This window comes from Ursus maritimus, unplaced genomic scaffold (genome assembly GCF_017311325.1).
Source record: "Ursus maritimus isolate PB19 unplaced genomic scaffold, ASM1731132v1 scaffold_33, whole genome shotgun sequence".
NCBI lineage: Eukaryota > Metazoa > Chordata > Mammalia > Carnivora > Ursidae > Ursus > Ursus maritimus.
Window position 1 is genome coordinate 15917457 of NW_024425897.1, and position 25913 is coordinate 15943369.

The window sequence follows — 25913 nt, forward strand, 5'->3', positions numbered from 1 at the left end:
TCGCGCCGGCGGCGACTTCCGGGTCGCGAGCTGCCCGAGGACCGCCTGACTCCGTCATCCTTGAGGGGATGGAGAGGCCGCCGGACGCCCCCTTCGTCTTAACCTCGGCCCTTTCATCGCCTTCTTTAAAATCCTCAACGGGTAGTGGGGAGGGGCGGAGACAATTTCTCTAGAATTAGGCAAATCCTTGGACAGGACTGGCCGCGGCTAGGACCCCGAAGCTCGCAGGCGACTTCTGAAAACAGCCGCCAGGCGGCGCAAGGAGCCAAAACTAAAGTGAGGGTCATTAGCGACCTGAGAGAGGCAGAAGGATTGAAGGTGGTCTCATTGAAATAGGTGAACGACATGAACCATCCCCTTTATAGGCTGGGAAACGTTGACATCTAGAATTTTCGTGATCATCTCCCAGAGCCTAGCTCCTCCCCTAATTGGAGCTTTATTGAGAACTAAAAGACAAGGATGCTGATAATTCCATCTTGGGGACAGCAAAAGGGTGTTTTCCCAGTCTGTCACAGTCCTTTCTGTTTGTGTAGGTGTACTCAATAAGGTATTCTCCCGATTTTACAGATGAGAAAAGAACATTTACCTAAAAAATGGTAGCGTCCAGGCTGCCTTGTTTCCACGATCACACCCAAGTGTTGTACATTACTGCTGCCTCATATTTCTTAGAATATTAATTTTTTAAAAGGTGCTTTTCCCCATCTGATAACTTACTAACAACTCTCAACTGAGCAAGCGGAACATTTTGCCTGCAGGAAGTTAATTAAGCTGACATAAGGAAGGTGCTGTGTGAAAACTTAGAAAACAAGAGAGCTGAATACCTGTGTGAATTAATTCGTGTGATTCTTTCTGAGTAGGAGACACTGTGTTATAAGCTTTGCTTAATGAACAAATTTAGGATGTCCCTTGTCTAGTTGCGGGTAGCAAGAAAAGGGATAAGGAAAGAGCCCAGTATGTTTATTTGTCCAAAGTAACCCTGTCCCCTTTATGTTGCACCCAAGTCTCCGTAGAATAAGTAACTTATAAATAGTAAGGTTGAACACAGATCTAAAAGCCAGGGTGACCCCAGTATCCTGATTCTCAGATCCTTTGTGACCAAATTCATCTCTGAATGGGACCCCGGAGTCTTGTCAGCATGACAAAAATTTATTCTGATCCCATTTACTTCAACAATTCTTATTTTCTACCTTGTCTTAATGAAAATCTTGGCTTTTTGTGGGAGATTTTTCCACCCAAAAAAACTCAGCAATTTCCAAAATGGACTGCTGCAATGTCTTTCCTTGAGTTCAGAGATCTTCTGAAGTTCCTTCTAAATAAGAGTCATTCTCAGGCTCACTGTAGATCCACCATCTGTATTTAAACTAGGATTTTAGAACTGCCTCTTGCCCAAAGGATGAAGTCATTTCTATTTTTATTTCAGATCACATCTAAATTATTTGTAATCAGCTATATTGAGCAACTTGGGTTTCCATCAGAAGCAATAATCGTAGACCAGAAAAAGCACCAACATTTTAGAAATTAGAGTTCATTGATATAATGAATCAAAAAAAAAAAAAAAAGATTTGACTTCATTGCTAATTGGTTTTTTCAAGACATGAAATTTGTATCTTGCTTATGTTTTCTTTCTCCTTGATTGCAAATAACATCTGTTAATGGTCATGCATTTATTTTTTTTATATGAATAGACACAACTGAACACTGGTAGTGAAAACTCCATTTCTTCAATTCATATTCCCAATTGCATTATTTGGTAGGATGAGCTCTTAACTAATATATGCCCTTTAAGAGAAGGAGGAACTAGTCAAAAAAGTTCTGTCAAGCCTTTAGTCTTACCTAACCTTTATAGTTGTTGAATATCATAATTTTCGGGGCTCCTGGGTGGCTCAGTCGATTAAGCACCCGACTCTTGGTTTCAGCTCTGTGCTCAGGAGGGCGTTTGCTGGGGATTCTCTCCCTCTCCCCCTTTCCTGCCCCCTCTAAAATAAATAAAATCTTAAAATATATACATATATATACATATATATATTATAATTTTGGAGAGTCTCTCTAGGCCTGTGAAAATCAAGTCCCCCCAGAATTACCTTGAAATCTCTCCTCGTCCCTTTCCAAAATGCCACACAGTCAACACTGCTAGGGAGGCACCTACTTCAGAACTCGAAGTCCTGCCAGTCTCATTTCCACAGGCCCTCTCTGCATACCCTGACACCCAAATTTAACAGGGAACATGGTAATTGGAATGGAGTATCATTTTAAAAGACTAGGCAGTGTTTAGACCACAAATTTTGTCAGCAGGAGTCAACGCAAGAGTTAATGATGGAGAGTTTTCTGAGAACCAAGTCCTGTATACATCTAACAAGGCATAGGATCAAATTGTGTGCCTGAAAGGAAACAATTTCTTCATAAAATGCTGAATTGTCAAAGTCCATCAGCTTTGGGGTTTATGAGTAAGAGTAGCAGTTTTCAGTTTCTGGTATTGACTTAATCAACATATTCAGCTTCAAAAAATATAAAGAATGGCTCTGAGTAACACGATGCACTTTTACCCCCGGCAGACGAAGAGTCTCTGATTATCACGGGTTGCACTTTGGCCATTAGTTCTCACAGAATCATTAAAACATCGGCCCTGAAAAAAAAAAAAAAAACGAATATGCTGACTAAGCGCGCTGAAGCCTACCACACAGTTCCTGTTCCTCCTGTCAAAATGATTATCAAAACCCACAAACTGATTATTTCTAAAGTTCTGTCCTGGTTCCTACCAAAATGAGCCCCGTTCGGTGTTAAATGCATTACTTGCTCGCAGTATACATCTCTAAGTATAAAGATCCCCCCCCCCAACAGCATTAAACTGACGTCTGTCGAACGCAATGCAAGGGCAACTCCCTTGCCAAAGATATGAAAGAACTTAAATCCAGGAAATATTTACAAGTCCGGAGTGATTACATGCTATACTAATTCATGCATTATTACTTGGGAACTGAGCAAGAATGGAAGAGTGGGGCCCTCCTCAAAAGCTCTCACACGGTGGTCCCCCCAGAGTCCCAGGGGGCCTTGGCCTCTGGGAGGCTCCCAAGAAAAGTAAAGGCGCAGAGGAGTGCCATGAACTTTGACCCCAGCACAGTACAAACATCGCAGACCGCACCCCAGGCGGGCCCGCGGGGTAACTGAAGTTGCAGGGTCTTCCGCGTCTGAGGAAACGCCGCCCCGCCCCGTCCCGCCCACCGGCAACTCCACCAATCCTCAGGCGCCATCGACCGCTCGGCTTCCCAGGCACCTCCAATCAAGTACCTATATCCGGCCCCAGGCCTGGCCCCGCGGTCAGGGGAGGTCAGTAGAGAGCCTATCGGAGCCGAGCTGGGGGCGTGGTCGGGGCAGGGGGCGGGCGAACTGAGACCGCGGGGCGGAGCGCGCTCGGCGCAGTCGGGTGCGATTGGCCACCCCTGGCAGGAGCCGCACCTCGGACAGCAGCAGCAGCGGCGGCGGGAGGGTCCGTGTGGCGCTCGGCGGCGACGGCGGCGACGGCGGCAGGGTACTGCGTGAGAGAGTAGGACCCGACACCGAGACCGCGGGCGGAGGCTCCGCGTGGCCGGACCCGACACTCAGCGACCCGACCCGGGGATCCTCCGGGGGACAAGCGGCAGAAGAGCGACTCGGGAACAAGTGTGGGAGAGGAAGCGGCGGCGGAGACGCCGGGCCCGGGGGTGGTGACAGCAGGTCTGAGGTGAGAGCACCGGGGCGCGGGACGGTGACAGAGTGAGCCGAGGGAAGAGGACCCTGGGCGGAGTGAGGTCGAGGAAGACTCGAGTGACGGGAGTCCGGGAGCGGTTTTGTCCGTACTGGGGAGAGAAGACCCCGAGAGGGGCCGGGATAGCGGGGCTTGGGACAGCGCGTCTAGGGGGAGTCCCCGAGAGGGCTTGGGGCAGCGAGAGTGAAGAGAGGAGACCCTCCCCGCCCCCGAGGGCTTGGGACAGCGGTTCTACGTGAGTCCCCGAGAGGGCTTGGGACAGCGGGCGTGAAGAGAGGGGACCCCGAGAGGGCTTGGGACAGCGAGTGTGAAGGAAGGGGACCCGAGAGGGCTTGGGACAGCGGGTATGAAGGGAAGGAACCCTGAGAGGGGCCGAGACAGTGGCTCTGAAGAGAGGGGACCCCGAGAGGGCTTGGGACAGCGAGTGTGGAGGGAGGGGACCCGAGAGGGCTTAGGACAGTAGATCTGATTGAGGGATCTCCCGAGAGGAGCCGGGACAGAGGCTTTAGGGGGAGTCCCCGAGAAGGCTTAGGACAGCGAGCATGAAGTGAGGGGACCCAGAGAGGACTTGGGACAGCAGGTCTGATGGGGGGACACTCCTGAGAGGGGTCGGGAGAGCGGGTGTGAGGGCGACCCGGAGACGGGCTTCGGAGCGCGCGAGTGAACGTGGAAGGGGGGAGCGAGCCTGGGTCGGGGTCTCCGCGCGGGGCGAGTCGGAACTGCAGGCAGCTCACAGCGAGGGGAGGAGGCGTGCTGCTCCCAGGGTCTGCAGTCAGCCAATCTCCCCAAAGGTGGTGTGTGAGATATGGGACAGCCCGAGCCCCCGTGACTCTGTGGGTGACTCCGTGGAGCAGGGATTATGTAATGAAACCTCTCCTAAGTAGAACGCAAGTGCTGGAGGGTCTGGCAGAAGCGCAGAGATCTTGGCAAGAGCCAGAGACCCAATGCCCGACCTCTCTCCTCACTGGCCCCTGGCTTTTGATGTGTTTCTCAGAGTTTGACATGGATGCCTTGAAATTGAGGGGCTTCTGGGCATTAATACCTTAACGAGAACGGGAAAAGTTGGAGAGGGCTTTTCCAAGCCACCAGAAGCTGATAGAAAGGGAAAGGGATCCTTTTGGAGACCCATGTTTTGGATTAATTGGGATGTTGATGGTGATAGACCCTGTATTTTTCACTTCAGCTCAGGGAGTTAAGAAAGGTTTTTAGATTTGGCAGCACTTTGGTATCAATGTTTACAATACAGATTCAAAGGAACTATACACTAAGTTTGACTGTTTAACTTTGATGTGTTGGAGATAGTTGGGAGGTCAAACTAAATTTTGAAAGGCAGTTATTGGAGTGACTAACTGATAGCACTTTCCAATAATTTCTCATCCTCAAAGCTACCAGGGCTGAGCTTTAGGCATAATTCCAGGACAAGCTAAGGAAAGAGATAAGCCTATTTAAACCAGACACTGTGCCCTGGTAGGAGGCAAGTGAGTGTCTATTAAAATGCTGAAACAAATAGTGGAAAGCCAGAGGGGGGTGGGAATTGGGGGGTAGGCCTCCTACTTTGATGGGTGTGAAAATTAGACTAATGACCAGGCTAGTTGTTCACAGGACTTAGGATATGTTAATACTGCCCTGAGTACCTTTCAAATGTTCTCTTGAATGTACATGCTTTGTTACAGTTGTACCCAGCAGTTTTGCATTTGAATTTTTTTAACCTTTTTCTCTGTGTGTTGCTCCTCCTCACCTCTTCTCTTTGAGAGACTAGTTTCTTTTTTATAGAAGCGAACTTAGACAATGATGGTTTGGGAAAAATAATGGGGAATGTCATTATCATTTCACAGTTACTTAGATATCTTCTTTGTTTCCGGTTTAGAATATGTATTATTAGAAGCTTTTGCCCTTGTGTAGTAATGGTCCAAAGACGTAATGGAGAAAGCTTAGGTAGAACTGCCTATTTAAATCCAAGACAAACATTATTGAAGTCATTTTCATCAGGGTGATAGTAAGTAGAGGACACGTGTCATTTGGGGATTTTATTTGATATTACCTGCTACAGAGCAGTTCTTATATGACTTCAGAGAGCGTGGAGCTGGATATGGTTATGAAAATTCCACCGACTAGAAGTCCTCCCCTAAGAAATAACAGTTAAGGAGATAAGAGCAACAACAGCAAATGCAAATTTAAAATATGACACTATGATTTATTGAAGATGTATTAAGTATGTTTTTTAATGCTAAATTTATTTTTCCAGAACTCTAGGTCGAAGTCAAGTAAAAAACAAAGTCAGTTGATTCAAGAGGTTATTTACAAAGGGCATATATTCGTTATGTAGTGCACGTAACTTAAGAAATGGTCTGTGGAATGATTGGGAATCTCAGTACCAATAATTCTACAAAGTAATAGAAATGTTTGAGTAGATAAGCTCTTTGATCATACTTGTTAGGTCATTTCTGACTGGTACAAATGGTAGTTTCTTAAGACAAAACATTAATTTTAATTCCTTATAAGAAAAGAAAGTGTTCTGATACTCTCCGGAGTGATGACTAAAGCAGTCATTTCAACCACATTACGTTATGGTATTGATCCAGAGATGATGAAGAGAGATTCATTGTAATAGAATTTTTAGTGATAGGAAGGGCCTAGAGTGACTTTTTATTCCTTGGGGTGATGAGTGGGTGGGTAGGAGGGTGGGAATTGTGTAGGAATTTATTTTCATTTATTTCACAAAAGTACACCATGAGAAACTGTAAATATGTCAAGTCGTTATGCTGTGCTCATTTAAACTATTTCTTTTCAATTAAAAAATATGCTGAAAACAAGAAATTAAGAAGGAGCTTTCCACCTTCATATGAATGGTAATAGCAACAACAGAATGCAAGTCCTTTTGGTTTGGAGTTCTTAAACTAGTCTTACTCTTGGTTTAGCAGGATACAAGCACTACCCTGTATGTACAATAAACCATTTTGCCCTTTCTTTACCACTTGAGTCATATACAGTCAAACCATTGTCATCTCAGAGTCTACCTTGATATCTAATTTGGTTTAATGTTTAAGCCAACCTGAATAAAGTTCTCATTGCTTGCCAGTGTGTGTATTTGTTGGTTTCAGAAGTGTAGAAGAATGAATGAAAACTATTGGTACTTTTATTTTAGAGCCTCCGTGAAAATCCTTTTTCTTTCACAATCTTTTCCTCCAGTCTTTTTCTTCCCTCCCCCCAAAAAGAAAGTAGACGGACAGATAGACAGAAAGCTTCCACCCAAAAGTGTTTTGTGACTCTCCTAGGGGAAGACTTCTTTTCAGTCTTCAATGAGTTCAGTGAGCTCATCTTCAATGATTCTTTCAACCAATGAGGACAGTTTTGAATTCGTAGTTTTGAGTTGTAAGATATTGTACAGTTGCAGTTCAGCATAGGGAGTTTAGGCTGTGATTATTTAGCTTTATCATCCATTTAATTGATTGCTTCGTTATTTGTGTTATTAATGTTAAAAGTTTGTTACTGTTTCTTAAACGCAGACTGAGTAAAAATAAAACAGAACAACAACACCACCAAAACGCAAGTGGTATCTATCAGTCTAGCTGTCCTTATAGATTAGATACACTGAGTTTATGGGCCAAAATGTGATCTAACTCATTTCTAAGCTACAGGCATCAAATTAAAAGCAACAGCTTTTTAGAATTTTTAGGATAACCAGCAGGAATTAAATTGATCATTCCAGCTATATGTTATTAAATTTACCGAAATATTTTATAAATCAACCTAATATATTTTTTTTTCTGTTTGACCTGAGATTTGTTAGAGACACTGAATCTAAATTATTTCCATTTTAAAACAGAATGACTTAAGGGTCCGTTTCTTGATTTCTTAACACAGATCAGCCTCCTAACCATTGTCGGCTATCCCACACGTACACATATTTCATCCCCAGAGTGGGTGAAAAAGAGATTTTGCCTTGGAAAAGACACTTTATGCCTAGGAAAACCTACTCCCCTTAAACAAAGAGGTGTGGCGCAAGTGGCTTTAGGTACTAACACTGAGAATTTACATGCTGGAGTCTAGTCTTTGGGCCCCTTCCACTTACCTTCTAGCCTCAGTGAAATGATGGATAGCAAATTCAACCCCACAATATACATTTTGTTACACTTAATATTTTAGTCAATTATCAAAGTGCCAATTGGAAGCCTTCAGTTTTTCTTCCATCCATTATTTCTGATGGACAATGGGATAACCCTTTATTTCCAGATCAAATTAGGACTCTGGGCACTATATATTTATTTTTATATGTTTCAGCTCTGTCTAATGACACAGGCTTGTGTCCACAACAATCAAAAGTTATGACAATTCAAATAGATTTTATTTACCCATTACAATAGATGGCACTAATCAAGGCAGAATGTTTTCTTACATAAACTAACAACCTCATTAGTCTTGGCAGTAGAGACACAGAACAGAATCGTAGATTGTGGCCAATTTTCCATTCTGTTGTGAACATTAGCCTTTACTTTTTGAAGAGTGTGTGCGTGAACACACAACTATTTCCAGAAACCACATATACTTTTTAAATGATCTAGGTCAAGAATTAATAGCAGAGATACAAAGTTACAATGTTATGCTTCATGTACCTTTATGTTTCTGTTGTCTCTTGTGTAAAATTTCTCTTCTGTCATTGTATTCCAGTTCCTTGTTTACATGTGTTTGCTGGTCTTTTACTATTCTGTGAGCACTTCGAGGCAGAGCTGGGTGGTATTCATCTTTGCATTCCCCATGGCAAGTTTAGTACCAGGCACAAAGTACGAAGATATTCCATAAATGTGAATTAAATGAGTGAATGAATTAATGATGAGCAAATTGTAGATTCTATTTACGTTCACACTGTTTCTTATACACCAAAAGAGACAAGGATTCAGTTAGAACACATGAGCTAATATTAGCATTATTCATCTGTCATATAAGAAACAGTATGATACAGTGGAAGGAGAAAAGACCTTACACTCAGACCTAGGCATCTACTTTGGCTTTGTCATTATGCCAGCTGGTTTACCCTGGGTAAATTACTTAAGTCTTAAAGCTCTCAATTCTCTCATCCGTCAAATAAGAATACATACCTCACAGGATTCTTATAACGAATAAATGAAGCAGTTTATGTAAAGTGCTGAGCAAAGTGACTTGCACATGAAAGTGTTTAATAAATCGTAGCTGCTTATTATTTTAATCACTTGAAACAATTTTTTATTGTTGTTTTTGCTCTATTCCCCATATCTCATCAATTGCTAAATCCCATGGCTCCTGACTCCAAAAAGAATAATTAATCGATTCACATATAGGGAAATTGAGACAGTGAGGGTAAGTGACTTCCCAAGGTCAGACAATGGTAAATTTGACCCCTGTGACCTAGAGCTGGTTTTTCAACTCACTACACTTTCCACTTCATTCCTCTCAATGGTCCAAGAAGGAGCAAACAAGGGCCTTGATAAGGTGCTAGGAAAGGACTACTGTGATGATCTTCCGGTCTCCTTTTCTTTTTCATACTTCCTATATACATTGCTTCTGTCTTACTCTCCCTAAAGTACAGCTCTGATTTTGTCACTCACATGTTCAAGACTTTAATAATTCCCCATGGCCTACTGAATTCAGTACAGATTTATCAAACTGTTTTTAGGTTCCTAATGCTCCGTGATGTGTGTGTGTGTGTGTGTGTGTGTGTGTGTATTCCTGTGCCCCAGCCAGACCAGCCTACTTACTGGCTGAGTACTTACTGATTTGCTATCTTCAGGTCTTTTTTCCTGCCGGTTCTTTTCCCTAGAATGCCTTCTATTTCTCCTTTCTCAGACCTACCTCTCACGCCATCATCTTCCATGAGGCCTTTCCTGATCATCCTCCTTGCTTCTCTTTNCTTGAATTCCTTAAGTACTTTGTATGTTTTCTTATTACATTAACATTCTCTCTGATTTTACGTTATAGGGTTTGTACTTGTCTTTCCTAAATGTCCATCTTCTTGATTTTAAAAGGACAGTGTCATACACATCCAACCAAGTACCTTGCACCTAGTATCTGCTCAATAAATATTTGTTGAATTGTATTAAATTTAAATACTTAATTTAGGTTCAAAAATCAGATTTAAATTTAATTATTGTTGCCAGGGAAGATAACAGAGATAATTCTTAAGTGAAAAATTCCCTTCTGACCCTGGCAGTTGGTAAATTCAATGTCAGTGCTAGCAAGCATTTGGAAACTTGTATGTTCATATTTGGCTTGATAATATTCCCTAAAGTGAATTTTGACTCTGAGTGTTTGGGATTTGTTATTTTTGTTTCCTTAGGTGATGTTCTTATCTGTAAGGAATGGGTTCTAACTTCAGGTCTTTGGACGTTTCCAAACTTTTTTCTGGGTATTAGCAACAAATAAAATAAGATTCCTTTCATTTGCAACAGAAGGTGGTTGTTCACTTGGTCAGAGGAAGAGTCTGGGAGAGATCTAATACTCCACTCTTCCAAAGCAAATTCCTTACTTTGTGATGTAAACAATTTGCAGCTGTGAGCAGGTAAACTAAGTGTTATTCCTACCTTCCATATGTATTCTTCTCCACAGTGCTTACTACCTTCTGACCTATCAAATATTTTATTTATTTATCTTATATGTCTATACTGGAATGTAGTCTATGAAAGCAGAGATTTTTGTTTTATTCATTGCTGTATCCCAACCCATAAAACAGTGCCTACCATGTAGTAGGTGCTCAGTAAACACTTACTGAATGACTAGATCAATTTGTCTTTGGGAATTCCTCCAATTTGTTGGCTAAAAAGAAAGTTTTGTTATTTTAAGGATAGGAAGTAAAATCCTAAGGAAGTAAGGTATAGCTTGGAAGAACAGAGTTTATCTGTATATTTTACTCTCTCTGGGTTTTACATTTGTCTTTGAGCTGCCTTGAATTTACTACATTTTTGTTTTATTGATTATAAACAAAAGCTGTTCTGCCACCAAACCATACATCCATGATTATGTCTCAGTCTGGCTAAAATCTAAGAAAACTGTGTTCATTGTAACAAAATCTAATAGAAGCCTGATGGCATAGCTCTTAGGCATTAAAGGCTAATAAGACCAAAATTTTAATAAAATTCAGTACAGGGACATTATCCCGTTAAAAGCCCTTCACTTGTTTTTCTTTGGTGATAATATTAACCCTGAAAATTGGTCAGATCAAGCTTCTGATATTAATTTGGGGTTATCAGTTTTCTGCATGTACAAGTAATTGGGTTTGAAATGTGTTTTAAGCCTGAGTTAAAAGAACTTAGTCACTGGTGACTCATGGTAAGAAGTTTTTCCTTTTCCCTGCTGGAACATATGCCATTGCCTCCAACCTGGCTTTTTTGAAACATTGAAAATATAAAGAATCCTACTTTTATATACTATGTTCTGGAAAAGCTCTTTTAGGTTTAAGGTGGTGGCCTTAATTAACAGTTTTTTAGTAATGAGCACTACATTTGACTTTCCAAATTTCCATGCAATTTTTTTTAGTCACTGCCTTTTGGAAGTTTTCTTACCATTATGTGAAATTGTCAAAAGTCTACTAGATAGTGTGTGAATGACCACAAGGACTTTTTCTTGTTCATTACTGTATTCCTGGTGCCTAGAACAGTGCTTTGTTCAGAGAGAGCAATTTACATATTTGTTGAGTGAAGTAACATAATTCTTTATAACAGTACATCTTACAAAAATAGTTAAAGTCTGTTGAAATAATTTTTCTCCAGCCCTGTTGAATTAGGTAATTGTCAGTTCACAGTCAAGCTAGTTTGGGAGGCCCTTGAATTAGCCCAAGATAGTTCTACCCTAATAGTTCTTAGCATTGATTGTGCCAACCTGAAATCTCCTTTAGTGCTTCGCTTACAAAAGGAAGAGTAAATCGGCAACACCCAAAGGCACTTGCACCTGTGGGAACCAATGGGCGTCCTAACAGGAAATACGTTCAGCTTGCAATACCCATAGTAATGTGCAGCGCCCAGGTCACGCTGTTTTATCTGCAGTTCCTTGTTAGGATTAGGATTGTACAACGTTTCTTCAAGTTGTTTTTTTTTTTTTTAATATATATATGTTTAAAAGAAAATGAACTTCAGATTTGAGAATTAAAATGTGAACGGTTATTTCCATTTTCTTCATTTATCAAGGAATTGGTGAGTTGTTCTTCTTTAAGTTCTTTCTTTACCTTCTAATGTTGTGTCCCCTGAAACCTCACTCTAGCGTGCAGGGAGAAGGGGAATGGAGGGTACGTAAGGGTAAATTAATTACAACTTAAACTGATATTATTATCAATGGTAATAAGCAGTTGTGAGCTTTACATGATACCATTACAGTAGGTAGTGATAGAATTTCATAGATTTGTTTAGCTTGACAAGTTTTCCTGTTTTATAGGGACTAAGGGGAAAAATTCAGTTAAAGTTTTTAGAAAATTCTTTCCAAAATGTCAAACTGTAAAGCTGTATACAGTAATGTAATGCTGTTAACGTTAACTCTCTGACCAGGAAGTACTCTCTTGAAGCCTCATTTATAAAACTGTATCTATAATAACTTCCTTTCTCGGAATGAAGGTGCTGATAGCGTGGCGTTGTTCTTACAACTTAAGTTGAGCTCAGTTTTATCTTTCCTAATGAACAAGAGGCAGTTTTTTAAAGAAAGTTGTCTCTGGGGCAATCTTACTGCTGGAGAATTTTTAAAGTTTTTAGTATGTTGGATTGGAGATGTAGGACATGCATTTGAGAAGATCTACTGGACTAAGCTTGGTATTTTGTTTTACACTTAGCATTTTATTATAAATATGGTTCATGTCTAAACATTGCTAATAAACTCTTTGTTGAATTTTATGTGAATATTTATGGCCTTAGCTCAAAGTCCAGCTGAGAGTAATCAACCTCAAAAATCACTGGATTCCTATGCTCTATTTATTTTAGTTTGTAGTTTGAGATTATACAAATAAATATTAGAACTTTTTTTCAGAAATTGTTTGGTTTTTTTTTCCCCCTTTTTTCTGGGTAAGTAAGCTAAATACTGAGCTGCAAATAAAACATGAAAATCTTGTCAGAAGAGTCTGTTAAACAAAAATTTTAAATATACTGAAGGCTATTTTTATTAAATGGATGTAGTTTGTGCTTATGATTGATATTCCTGTAAAACAGTATTTCAAAATGAAGCTACTCAAAATGGCACATTATTCATCCTAGAGATTTTAAAAAATATCAAGGCCATGTCCTATTTTTCTTCTTTTCTAGCAAGGGAAAATAGGATAGAAAGCAGCAATTTCTCAAACGTAATGCCAAATTTAGAGACAGAAAAGTCAGAAGATTCGATCATGCTTATCTTGTTTTGTAATTTTTTTTTGTTTTTGGTACATAAGGTTAGTTATTTATTAAAGTATAAAAATAAAATATCTTAGCCATGAGGTAATTTATGACACGACTCTCATCCATAAAATGAAATTAGATGAAGTAAGAAAGTAAATAAGTTGCTCACCAGCTCATGGTTTGTATGTTGAAAAATTAATGCAAAGTATTTTATTAACCAAGAAAGGCGCCTTAATACCTTCTTTACCAATTTCACTACGCTCTTAGAACAATGGTTGAAATGAAATGTGTATAATCCTGACTTCCAAACTCCTAATACTTTACATGTTAAATGTGTAAATTAAAGTCCTACAATCGTACATAGGATGCATTTTCATTCAAGAAGCATTGCAGTGGATATTAGTGATTTGGGGACTCTATTCTTCTGATATGTAAAAATGAAAATTAAAACTTTCAAGTACTCTTTGAAATATGATGTCACAGTGTGCTTAAGATTCATGATTATTAAACACTTAAAAGTACAAATTATGTTAATTTCATTTTTCATAGCTAGGGAGGCCTTTTATGATTGTTATATCAGCGCTCCACAAGTAACCCAATCATATCTTGGGTGGGGATGGGTTAGAGGAAGTAGGTGGGGCTTCACAGTAGTGACAGATTATTGCAGATTATATGGCTGCCTGCCAAAAGGCCACTAGTTGGAAAAGTGGAAGTTACTAACTGCATCCTATTAATTTGTACATATTAATTTGTAACCATTTATAACTGTTTGCTGGTTTCACACGCAGATGACAAGTTTTGAATTTCTGGCTCACTTGACATGTGCTTAATGTTCTGTCCTTTAGCTTGGTCGTATTCCCTGCATACTCTGCAAAGATCACACTGACCATCTTGTGGAAGGCCATGTGTTAGCAGCAAAAAAGGGGAGGGGTGCACAGAGCTGTAAACCACAACTGCTTTACTTTCTAGCTAAAAGTGTTACAGAGTTAATATGTAAAGTGTCCCATCATATTTAGGCAATTTCTATAAAATACTAATAAAAATAGTGTGTCTTTTGAAGGAGATTGTAGTTCTCACTTGTATTGGTTCACTTTGAAATTCCTGCTGTTTCAACGTACAAGGAAGCTTTGTAGAGGAAATATGACATCTTTGCCCAGATGCAAAAAGAGGGAATTACAGTGGAGAGTTATTTTTAGAGGTGTCTTCTTATGAATATATTTTATGTACTGAGAAGTACCTCTCAAAGTTTAGTTTCTGTTTCAGGGTCACTGGCAGAAGTTAAATAGGTTGATCCGGTCACTGGATATTCTATTAAGAAAGTACTTTTAAAAGCATTTTGATGTCACCCCCAGCCAGCCTAGTCAGTCGTGACCTGGCTGATCTCAGTGATAGCATTTGTCAAAAATGTAACCAAATTGAGAAGATATTGAGATGCTATCATATAGTACCATCATATAGTAATGTAAGTGTCCTACTAAAAGAGGGGACAATTAACTTCCATTTCATAGCAGTGTCCCATTCTCCTTCAGGACTAGAGTGCATTGTTTTGAGTATAAGGGAAGGTTAGAAGTGAGTGAGGGAATCTGTCCATTTGTATCACTGACAGTTCTTAGATGTTCTTTCCTAACTCTTGTACACAGTGAGTAACATGTCCAGGTTCCTTATACCTGTTACTTTTGGCTTCGGTCACGTATGTTTGAGGTTGGCAATGTGATCTAATAATTAACAAGAGCATATCGGATGAACATGTCTACCACTTACAGCTCACTGGCTTTGTGACAAGAAAGAATGTACATTTGAGTATAAAGAAGAGTGTTTTTTGTTTTCACCATCTTAGTCTCAGGGGTTGATATCCTGTAATGGGTCAGTTAACTTTGTTAAATATTGAAAAACAACTAATTTTTACATAAGCGGATTTTCATGGGGCTGTGTTAACAAAGCAGATGTGAAATCTGGGGGCATCTGCAGTAAATTCCTCGAGCAAAGCAATGAAACTACTTATAGAGTATTTGAAAAACATTTAAGCTTTGTGAATATATTCTTACTGTTGGAAATTTCTGGGTCTTAATCTGTAGTATAAGCCCTTTACCTGGTAGGCAGCCTTTGCATTAGTCTGTGTCTCATTCTCGCTTCTGATACCCCCTAGTTTTACAGTCTCCAGGCTCAGCATGTTGCCGATAGAATACACTATATCTCTGTGCACCTGTCTTACTCAGACCCTTATGGCCTCATTCCTGGATTACCTCAGTTGCCTTCCTTCATTTCTGTCTTTTTCCAACTCCTCCTGATTAAACTTCTTTAAATGCTACTCCTCCCCTTTTCAGAAAGCTTCACTGGTTCCATGTTTCCACCACATTAAATCTAACCTCTTCTGCCTGACTTTCAACGTCCTTTCTAATCTGTCCCACACTATTCATCCAGCTTCATTTCCCATGTTCTTTGGCCTGTTCTTTCTTCTCTATTGAGGTCAGTCTATCTCTGCCACACGCCATACTTGTTTAAGTCTGTGCCCCTGGTACTATATCTCCTTTATTCAAAAAGCCCTCCTCCCTGGGGTGGGGGGGGGGGCTGGGTGTCTCAGTCAGTTAAGTGTCCAGCTCTTGATTTCGGCTTAGGTCATGATCTCAGGATCCTGAGATTGAGCCCTTCATTGGGCTCTGCACTGAGAGAGTCTCTCTCTCTCTCCCTGTGCTACCCCCCCCCAAAAAAAGCCCTCCTCCCTTCTCTCTGCCTATTCAAATTTTACCTTTTCTTCAAGATCCTGTGTAAAATTTCCTTCCTATTGGAAGTAAAATCAATTTTGCAGCAAAATCCCAGATTTTTAAACTAGCAAACCAGTGAACAAAAATGTGCATAGTATCTTAAATCATCCAGTTTTATCTTCACTAATGATGTAAGCATTTTGAGTGCAAGGACCATATCTTACATTTCAGTCTTTCACAGTTCCTGGCAGATGCTGAGGCATCTGACCTTGATTTGAAGGAAAAGAAAAGAAAAGAAGTCTATTTCATTCTGCCTATCTAAAATCAAGTCAACAAGCCTAGTAATATTGAAGAGACCTGAATGTTTCTCCAATTTGGGTCAGGTCTGTCACCTCATTTACAGAAAAACGGGAGGCAAATGAAGACAATTTTGTAACTGATTATAGATTGACATGCTTGCTTTTCTTTATGAGAAACTGTATATGTGTGTATATCTATATGGATATTCATATATACAGGTGAGTTTGTTTCCTTTATTAAGGAATGAGATAGTCAACTGCTCTCAGAGAAATTTAGTTTTGATATTAACAACTTTCCATCCTGTCACTATAAATTAAATATGATCAATAAATTTTGTGTAATCAAGAAATATTCTTATCCAGTTCTTTAAGTAACCTAAGTGTAAATGCCTACTGTGTATAATGTTAGGCTCTATGAAGGGACATCAAAGTTAACTACATATGATCCCTTCCCCCAAAAAACTGTTAAGGAATTCTATTACGGAAAACAAAATATATACTCAAAAGCTTAAACATAAGAATATTTGTTACTTCAAGTGGATGCGTATGGCTTTAATTTTCAGTCAGTTTCCTGTCTTTTTTTTTTTTTTTTAAGATTTTATTTATTTATTTGACAGAGACGCAGCCAGCGAGAGAGAGAACACAGGCAGGGGGAGTGGGAGAGGAAGAAGCAGGCTCCCAGCAGAGGATCCTGATGTGGGGCTCAATCCCAGACCGCTGGGATCACGCCCTGAGCCGAAGGCAGACGCTTAATGACTGAGCCACCCAGGTGCCCCCCCCTTTTTTTTTAAGATTTTATTTATTTATTTGACAGAAAGAGACAGCAAGAGAGGGAACACAAGCAAGGGGAGTGGGAGAGGGAGAAGCAGGCTTCCCACCGAGCAGGAAGCCCGATGTGGGGCTCGATCTCAGGACCCTGGGATCATGACCTGAGCTGAAGGCAGACACTTAACTGACTGAGCCACCCAGGCGCCCCTCAGTTTCCTGTCTTTTGAAATAATACATGCTTTTTGTATTGATGCCAAAGACAAACAAATGAAAAAAATTTTAAGAAAACTCCCCATCATTATTTTTCCAGTTTTATTGAGGTATAATCGACCTACAGCATTCTATTAGTCCAAGGTGTACAACATAATGATTTATGTCTATATTGTGAAATGATCACCACAATAAATTTAGTTGACATCAATCACCTCATATAGTTAACAAAGCTTTTTCCATTGTGATGAGAATGTTTAAGATTTACTCTTAGCATCTTTCAAATAAACAATTCAGTGTTGTTAAGTATTATCACCATGCTGTACATTACATCCCCAGAACTTATTTATCTTATAACTAAGTTTTTACCTTTTGATCACCTTCACGCATTTCCCCCCACTCTCCACCCCCTGCCTCTGGTAACCACCAATCTGTCCTCTGTATCTGAGTTCAGTTTTTTTTAAATTCCACATATAAGTGAAATCATTCAGTTTTTTTTTTTACTGTCTGACTTAATTCACTTAGCATATTGCCCTAAAGGTTCATGCATGTTGTCACAAATAGCAGGATTTCCTTCTTTTCTGTGGCTGAATAATAATCCATTATATACAGATACTACATTTTCTTTATCCATTCATTCACTGATGAACACTTAGATTATTTCTGTGCCTTGGCTATTATAAGTAATGCTGCAATGAACATGGGAGTGCAGATACCTTTTCAAGATAGTGATTTCATTTCCTTTAGATATTTCTGGATCCTATGGTAGCTCTTTTGAGGAAGCTCCATGTTTTCCATAGTGGCTGCACCAATTTACATGACCACTTTTTTTTTTTTTCTAGTGTATGCCTTCCTTTGTATTAATGCCATAGAACATAAAGGACACCCAAATGAAAACTTTTAAAATACAAAACGTTTTACATTCATAAAAGTGAATATTTGGAAATGTCTAGTTAATGCTTTAGATTTTTGTGTCAATGCTTGGTTTTAGATACTACCTTTCACTGCGAAGATTAAGGTTAAATAACTCTGTAGAGTGTTGTATTTTTAGTGTCCACAGAACAACTGCTATAAGTCCAAGATGCCATTCCTATATTACAATAAAAGCTGGTTAGATAACATGCCAGTGATAAAAAAAAATTTGAAATTATGGACTATTCCATACAGTTTAGGATTTTTAAAAAATCGTTTCCCAAAATAATGATAAGGTTTTTCATTTATACAGGGCTTTAGAATTTATGTAATGATTTCATATTATTTCATGAGTCTCACAACTTTGTGAGAACTATTGTTCTCACTTTATGGATGAGACTATTGAGGATTGAGGCTGAGAGAAATTAAGTGATGTACTTAAGATCACACAGCTAGTAAGGAAGTGGCAGAAATTACTTAAACCCAGACTTTCTGATTTAAAGGTTAGACCTCTTTTCCTTTAGACCACAAATCCAAATTGAGTTATTTAGGGAATAAAACTCATACTTTTTCCTGTTTCCAGTTAAGATAAAATTCACATAACATAAAGTTTGTCATTTAAAAGTGTACAATTCCAGTTTTTATTGTATCCACAATGTTATGCAACCATCATCACTGTCTAATTCCAGAATATTTCCATCACTCCAAAAAGAAACCCTGTACCTGTCAGCATCCCATCTCAATTACGCCCATCCCTTGGCAACCACTAACTTTCTGTCTCTATGGGTTTGCCCACTCTGGATACTTAATATAAATGGAAGTGAATTGTTGTCAGACTTCTCCACTTAGCATAATGTTTTCAAGGGTCATCCATGCTATGGCATGTGTCAGTGCTTCATTTTTATGGATGACTTCTATTCCATTAGATCAATAGGGGACAGTGTATTCATTCTTCAGTTGATGGACTTTTGAGTTGTTCCCAGTTCTTGTCTATTATGAATAATGCTACTGTGAACATTCATATGCAAGTTTTTGTGTGAATATGTTTTCAATTCTCTTGGATATATACCTAGGAGAATTTCTCATAATTATTTTTGTAAAATAATTCAAATGGAAGTGCTTTGAAATTATTTTTGAGTCCTTTCTTCACAACTGTCTCATACACACGTACACACAAAATAGTTTCTTTAGCTGCTTTGTTTCCCACATCTGTTCTTCAGAAGTAAAGCAGAGGCAAACTTTAGCTCAGATCCTGAACAAGAAGTCTCTAATTCTAAGTGAATGTAATCTGAGTTCAACACTGCCTGGTACATTCCAGATACTGTGAAGTACAAGTAAGTCTATGGTATCTCTTTTACCGCTAGTCATATTCAATTAATGGAATCAAGAAATGTCCATGTTCTTCCAAAGTAAGGGAGAATGGCATCAATGCCACAAGAAGTAAAGTACTTTCTATACATGAGGAAGGAAGAGATTACTTCTGCCCTAGGGAGATGGGGTAACTTGGAGATAGAATTGGAGGAGTCTTGAACACTGGGTAGCTTTTCAGCAGGTTTGCTGGGGCATAATCTGTATTTTTTAGCCTAGTTCAGACATTGTGAATAAAATATAGGAAACCTAGGGACAGTGACAAACCAAAGGCCCTTGAACCCTGTACCAAGAGGTTTGAACTTTGAACAGTAGGTACTGGGGAGCCATTTGAAGTGCTTGAATAGAAGAGACTGATGCAATCAGAGCCTCTGAAAGATGACTCCATCAGCTGTTGGTAAGGCAACTTAAAGCAAGAGATTGGGGATGAGGACTTGGACTGGTAATGAGGTTCTGGAAGTAGTACAGCCTCAATGCAAAGAAGAAAAGCAGCTTGTGAGAGATTTATTGAGGACATTGGCAGGTTGAACGAGATAGATAAAAGCATAAGAGTGAATCAGATCAATAAGAGAACGTGCAGAGAAAAGAGAAGGGGACCAGTATAGACCCTTGTGTTAAGAGGTAAGCGAAAGAGGACAAGTCGAGAGAGGTGGGTTGGAAAGGAACTTCTCAGAGGAGGGTGCCACACAAGCCAAGAAACAAGATGTTCCATAAAGGTTGTAGAAGGGTATGACCCGAGAAGGGTCCTCTTGGATTTGGAGATCAGGAGGTTAGAGCTAGTGAGTCCCTAGGAAATTTCCCTCTCCTCATCGCGGTAAATGATACCTTGAGCATATTGTAGGCCAAAAGGAGACTGCGGAGAGCAATGGAAGATTTAAGAAAAGCGAAAGGAGTAGATTAATGAAATGAGAAGGTAGTAGGATATAAAATTAAAAGGTAGTTTCTTTGGTGCTGTTGGGGGTGAGGTGTTTAACCTGTAAAAGGAAGGACTAAAGGATGAAGTTGATTGAGTATATAGAGAAATTTTAAGATGGAATGGAGAAAAAATTGAGGAAGCTTACATCGAATAGCCTCAAAGTAGAATTTATAGTATTATTGCTTATTAGTAGTGCTATAGATAGAACAGTTAGAATTAGAGGGGCACCAGCCTAGATGGCTCAGTGGGTCATGATCCCAGGGTCCTGGGATGGAGCCTCTAGGCTAGGACTCCCAGCTCAGTGGGGAGTCTGCTACTTCCACTTGTGGTCTTTCTTGCTCTCTCTCTCTCTCAAATAAATGAAATCTAGAAAATATCTTGAATTATCTCAGGCATATGTAGAAGGATTAAATTCTGTCTTTCCATCCTGTATAAATCTTCATTCTTTTAGCTGTGTACTAAACATCTTTGCTGATGCTTTTAAATGCATTTTCCTCCCCAAAGCATAGCAAGTCTATGTGATACAACACATAGACTACCAGTTATGCTTGTTGAGTCCATTTTTCTGCTAATTATTCAAGGTGTGTATTTTGAATGCTAATAATATTGACAACGCAAGTACAGCATTTTGTTTAAAAGTTAGTTCATAATCCTGTTTGAATTTTTTTATATAAACATTTTTTTCTCTAAAAGATTCTCCAAACTAATGTTATTGTGCTTTCTATAGAACAGAAATTTTTTAGTGATCCATTTTAGTGTAGCAGGCACTGTGGAGACTTTGTAATCTGCACAATATTTATTTGGTTAAAAGTAATAATGATGAAAAAAAAACCAGTAAGAATGATGAATAGATGTCCCTGTTGTAAGATGTTACAAAATCAGTTGCCTATGAGTCCTGAAGTTTGGAGTTCCCAGCAAGAACACTTGTTGGTAAATGTGTAGAAATGGAAGCAAATACTCCCTTGCTCCCTTTAATGTTTTCTCCCATTCTCCACAAAATGGTGGGAAGTCCTTGACCCAAGATAACTCTTAGGTAATTTTTAACAACTATATAAATAACCTATGCTTTTCATTTTAACAAACAGAAAATATAGATGAGTAATTAGAAAATAAAAGTTATCTTCTGTACTTCAATATTTTGACATATAGTCTTCCAGACTTATTTAAAAATGTATTTTTTAAAGTAGTGATTAGGGGGGCACCTGGCTGGCTCAGTTGGTAGAACATGTGACTCTTGAACTTGGGGCTGTGAATTCGAGCCCCACATTGGGTATAGAGATTACTCCAAAATAAAATCTTTAAAAAATAATAATAATGATTAAAGAGGTTATATTGCATTATTATATTGTTTAATAAGCTGTTTTTTAACTTCAGCAGTTTATCATTATACCATCTAAGCAAATACTCATATTTCTATGCCTAAATGTACTGCTTCCACATCATTTTAAACCAGCATCGTTTTATGGATATTCAAGGTGGATTTTGTTTTTGTTAGTTTTTATTCTTACAAATTATCCTGAATAGCTCCTTAGTTATTCATCTCCAGTATAACGCTAGTTTTCTTTACAGTCATAGAAGATTGTACAGCAGATGCACTATAAGAACCTGGTTTCCAAGATTATGTTTTGTTTTGTTTTCAAAAAGGGTGGGGGAATAGCATTATTATGCTGTGTGTCCCAACAAAGGCTTCAATTGCTTAAGAAATGTCCTTTCCCCACCCACTAGAAGCACAAGCTAATGTGTCTCACAGTTCTGTCGACCAACAACGGTTTGAAAAGATGCATACTTATCTCCGTAAACACATGGCTTTTTCCTTGGCCTTCATCTGCTCCAGAGGAACTCCAGCTCCCCTTCTTCCCTTAGACTATCACCAGCCTTCCTTCCTCTTATATTCCTGCCTACTCAGGAATTTTTGTTCAGTTTTTGCATTCAAACCTCTTGGTTATAAGCCAAGGTCATCATTAAGATGGGAAAGACTTTGGATTTGTCCAAAATAACCAATTACTACAGTCATTTAATTAATGAATATTTTGTGCCCATTATTGTTACAGCTATATTTCAGCCTCCTTAATTTATTCTATTTTGTATTTTTTAAAAAAATTGTATCTTGGGCGCCTGGGTGGCTCAGATGGTTAAGTGTCTGCATTTGGCTCAGGTCATGATCCCAGGAAGATCGAGTCCCACATCAGGCTCCTGCTTAGCAGGGAGTCTGCTTCTCCCTCTCCCTCTGCCTCTCCCCCTGCTTGTGCACTCTCTTCCTCCCTCCCTCTCTTTCTCTCAAATGAATGAATAAAATCTTTAAAAAAATTGTATCCTGATCTGACCCTAAAAAATATTTTCATTACCATTATACTAAAACTTTTACTTCAAATTTATATCAGTACAGTAAATATGAATGCAAGTGTAGAAGGTTTTCAGTCGGTTCAGTAGGCTTGGTTTTTAACATTTTATTTAATGGTTAGGTGACTGAGTAGACTAAGTTTATAAAATTTGCTAAGTGATCCTTAACTGGCTAGCATCTTAGAAAAACAAAATAAAGTTGTAATTGTCTTTGACAAGGTGAAGGAGAGCCTGGGTATTAATGAGAAGTTAACTGGAAGACTTGAAGTGAACCAAATGATTCAATAAATGACTAAAAAAAAAAAAACCCAAAAAACAAAAATAAAGTGTGGAACTCTAACAGGGGCCTCCAGATTTTCAAAAAGCATGGCAGAAAGAGAAATAGCCTTGCTAGATAGAGTATTGTTAATTATGGGAGAGTAAACTATTGTCATTTAAAAAGCTTTAATATTGTTAATAGTATTATTAATAGAGCATGATTTCTGTTGCAGTTAAGGAGACTTTAGCTGAATTCCACTAGTTTCTAATATGTATTGACAGAGGAGAGATGCATGCAAGGGATAAAAAACAGGAGTGAGAGCAAAAAGTTCTAATTGCCACATATCTTTCATTTTACTGAACATATCGTAAAGCGATAGTTGCTGATACCACATTTCTTAGATGAATGTTCCATCGTTGTCAACAGATGAATAGGTATTGTTGATGTGAACACCACTTCTCCCTTGTGAGCCAGGTAAAATGGATGATTGTGTTAGAATGTGGTGTTCCGTCTGCTCTATATATCAGCAGAGATTTACACCTGCACTTTTATATAATAACTGAACAAATCAACTCTATAATTGCCTTACCCAAATCTAGTGGATTATATTTACTATGACACCTGCTTTCACTTTGTTTTAAAAGAATCAAGAGCTTGAGTTTTTGTATTCTGGCAAAACAGAAAACAAAATTAGGGATGTATACAGGATAAAGGGCAATTAGTACATTAGGGACTCTGGGGGGAAATGAGTGCGGTCAATATAAAAAATAAAAATGACCAGGATCAAAAGTCAGTCCGTTGTCACTGTTCTAAATTTGTAAGTGTCTACAGGATTTCTTAAGTTGTAGAACTCGGAAAAATTAAGTTCTAGGGAATTTTTAAAGAATCTGAGTTTAAAAGAAAACACTGAAACTCCAAAATTGCCATCTCTGAATTGCTCCCTTTAAGTACTTCCTTTAAATTAAATGTATTGGTGGTTTAATTTGGTATCATTCTGACACTTTATTCTGCAGTTTGCTAATGCACCTAATGCAGTTCCCTGAATATGCCAAACACTTAATAAGTATTTACAATGATTTTATTGTGTATTCTAAGTCCTAGGTTTAATGTAAAGTGTCACATATATGGAGTGTACGGAGACTCCTGAATTTCCATGACAAATTTGTGCTTTTGATTAATGAATTTACTTCACAGAGAAGTGCTATCTAGATTCTACCAATATCTGTGGAAGGGACCAGTGTGTGTGTGTGTGTGTGTGTGTGTGTGTATGTGTGTGTGTGCGCGTGTGTGTATGTGTGTGTGTGCGTGTGTGTGTGTGTATTTAAAACCTGAGAAATATGAATAGAACCTGATATCCACATTTTTGAAGACCTAATTTCTGACTGAGGTTTACAATGTCTCACAACAGAGTACCATCTGATATTTTATATTGTATTACATATTTTATTTACTAACAGCACACAAGTTTATAACTCTTCGTTGCATTACCTGAGTGAAGAGTCTGACATTTACTATGTTGATTTCTGCAGACTTCTGGGGTTGATAAGTTTCTAACCTTTATTATTTCAAATCTTGAACTAAATGTGCTTACTTCCTACTTGTATAACAAGATCTTTTACAAAACATTGCAGAAAATATTCTTTACCAAGCTTTAAAAAGGATAAAATTCAAAGTTATTTTGTACTAATAAAACTTTACTGATCGTATTTGCGTAGTAGTGTCTGTTAACAAATTAGGACATAGTCTGTAACTATCAGCGGATTGATTCCTTAAGCTAGCTTTTCACTGGAAGCACCAATATTATAATAACATCAAAGCTAAATATTCTCTGAGATGAGGAAGCCACATGGTCCCTCCCAACTCTGAAATCCTCTGATTTCAAGCTAATTTCAAATGAAGGAGGAAGTCTGGCTAAAGTAAGACAGTGAAAATGTTAAAACAAGCAAGTGAGGGATTACAAAAGACTTTTGTTAGCAGGCTTTAGTGGACTTCCTTGATAAAAATCTTATTAAAACCATTATAATAGGCAGTTTTGTAGTTAAAACTAAGCAAAGAAGGAAATATTTTGAAAACAGGTAAAAATGAAATCAACCCTTCCCCTTATTTTTTTTCCCCCTAAGTTTGCTTAGTTGGACCATATGCCCCATACATTCGTAGCACACATATCAACGGAGTGGCCGTCTGATTACTCACTCCTTTTATATTAGATTTAATTATTTAAATTAGTTAAAACTTCTGAGCTAATTAAAATTATTTAAGATGTATTATTGCTCTTAAAATAAAATTTGGACGATAAACTAACCAAAATATTTTTACCTAATTTAGACTCATATAAAGATAGTAGAACAAAAAAAAATATGAGGCATTTGGGAAATTTAAGATTTCCTTTGTATTTGATGACATTAATATTTTATTGTGAAATGTTAGGTATACTGATGGTATAGTTATTATGTTTTTAAAAGAAGGGATTTTTTAGATGTACAGTCTAAAATGTTTATGGATGAAATGGCATATCTAGGGGCACCTGGGTGGATCAGTCCTTAAGCATCTCCCTTCGGCTAAGGGCGTGATTCGAGCCCCACATCAGGCTCCTCCACTGGGAGCCTGCTTCTTCCTCTCCCACTCCCCAGCTTGTGTTCCCTCTCTCGCTGGCTGTCTCTATCTCTCTGTCAAATAAATAAATAAAATCTTAAAAAAAAAAAAAGAAAGAAAAAAGAAATGGCATATCTAGGGTTTGCTTCAAAGTAATGGAGAGTAGATTGGGGAAGTGGACTGGACCATGAGTTGATAATTTAAAGCCGGGCATGACATAGCTCAACTTTATGTTTGACATTTTCCATGAAAAAAAAATTTAAAAAAAAATTTAATACACATCTATGAAGTTTTCTGTACAAAACTATTTGAAATGCCTTTATTCCTTGTAAAATGTAGGTAATGCTTTTTTTTTTTTTTTTCAAAAAATTCCACACCTTGCCATTCTCTTCTCATAGTCCAGATTCCTGATCCTCTCTTTGCTGTTAGCAAAGAGCTGTTAAAATTGTCACATGGTAGAAAAAGAGCAGGGGGAAGAAAGT

The 25913-nt window shown here is 38.6% G+C and overlaps 1 protein-coding gene across 3 annotated transcripts in view; it reads left to right on the forward strand.

The window, feature by feature from the left end:
* The first annotated feature begins 3421 nt into the window (after nt 1–3421).
* The window catches only part of TAOK3 (TAO kinase 3), a 175153-nt gene continuing 152661 nt past the window's right edge, over nt 3422–25913 (forward strand). For 2 of the 3 annotated variants that reach the window (XM_040619864.1, XM_040619866.1), the window contains exon 1: nt 3422–3718. The gene's annotated coding sequence lies outside the window, so the exon portion shown is untranslated. Of the gene's footprint in view, nt 3719–11748; nt 11902–25913 lie in introns of those variants that run through there. The other variant, XM_040619865.1, reaches the window with a different exon arrangement.